This window comes from Mus pahari, chromosome 5 (assembly GCF_900095145.1).
Source record: "Mus pahari chromosome 5, PAHARI_EIJ_v1.1, whole genome shotgun sequence".
NCBI lineage: Eukaryota > Metazoa > Chordata > Mammalia > Rodentia > Muridae > Mus > Mus pahari.
In genome coordinates this window covers 128,430,340-128,431,599 of record NC_034594.1, presented here as the reverse complement: position 1 = coordinate 128,431,599, position 1,260 = coordinate 128,430,340, and the positions used below count along the sequence as shown (strand labels likewise).

At 49.2% G+C, this 1,260-nt stretch overlaps 1 pseudogene; it reads left to right on the top strand.

The window, feature by feature from the left end:
- Window positions 1-68: 68 nt before the first annotated feature.
- On the top strand, window positions 69-653 carry LOC110322311 (annotated as a pseudogene).
- The last annotated feature ends 607 nt before the right edge of the window (window positions 654-1,260 follow it).

Below are 1,260 nucleotides of genomic sequence, written 5' to 3'. Positions count from 1 at the left end.
CGGCCCCAGCCCCGGCCCCGGGGGCAGTCGCATCAGCAAGCGGTGGGGCAGGAGCTCCTGGATTGGCAGCCACTGTAGAAGTGATGACAGGATACAAGCTTGTGGTGGTGGGCGCTGGAGGCGTGGGCAAGAGTGCCCTGACCATCCAGCTGATCCAGAACCACTTTGTGGACGAGTATGATCCCACCATAGAGGACTCCTACCGAAAACAGGTGGTCATTTATGGGGAGATATGCCTACTGGACATTTTAGACACAACAGGTCAAGAAGATTATAGCGCCATACGGGACCAGTACATGCGCACAGGGGAGGGCTTCCTCTGTGTATTTGCCATCAACAACACCAAGTCCTTCAAAGACATCCATCAGTACAGGGAGCAGATCAAGCGGATAAAAAATTCAGATGATGTGCCAATGGTGCTGGTGGGCAATAAATGTGACCTGGCCACTCACACTGTTGAGTCTCGGCAGGCCCAGGACCTTGCTCGCAGCTATGGCATGCCCTACATTGAAACATCAGCCAAGACTCGGCAGGGTGTGGAGGATGCTTTCTATACGCTAGTCCATGAGATTCGGCAGCATAAACTGCGGAGACTGAACCTGCCTGATGAGCGTGGTCCTGACTGCATGGGCTGCAAGTGTGTGCTGTCCTGACACCAGGCTCAAGACGTGGAGGTGCCAGATGCAGGGAGGAGGTGCTGACAAAAAGATAAAGAAAGAAGAAAAGGCCAAGAAAAAAGCAGAAAAGAAAGAAAAAGCAGAAGCCAGGCAAAAGGAACAGGAAGCAAAAGAAAAGCAGAGACAAGGTAAATTAGAAGCTGTTGGGTTGGCTAAGAAGAAAAAAAGAGGAAAAAGAAAAGGCAGAAACGGGGGCTGGTGAGATGGCTCAGTGGGTAAGAGCACCCGACTGCTCTTCCAAAGGTCTGGAGTTCAAATCTCAGCAACCACATGGTGGCTCATAACCATTCGTAACAAGATCTGACGCCCTCTTCTGGAGTGTCTGAAGACAGCTACAGTGTACTTACATATAATTAAAAAAAAAAGAAAAGAAAAGGCAGAAACTTTGGAACTCATGCAAGAGCTGGAACAAGAAAAAAGAGCTACGGGGGAGTTCTGTGGTAAGGACAGGTAAAAGCTCTCAGTATAGAGACAAGTTAAGCTCCCGGGTTTTGGGGGACAAGTTTAGCTCCCAAGTTTTTGAGACAAGCTAAGCTCCTGGTATAAGCTCTCAGGTTATGGGATAAAGTTAGGACGAAATTAA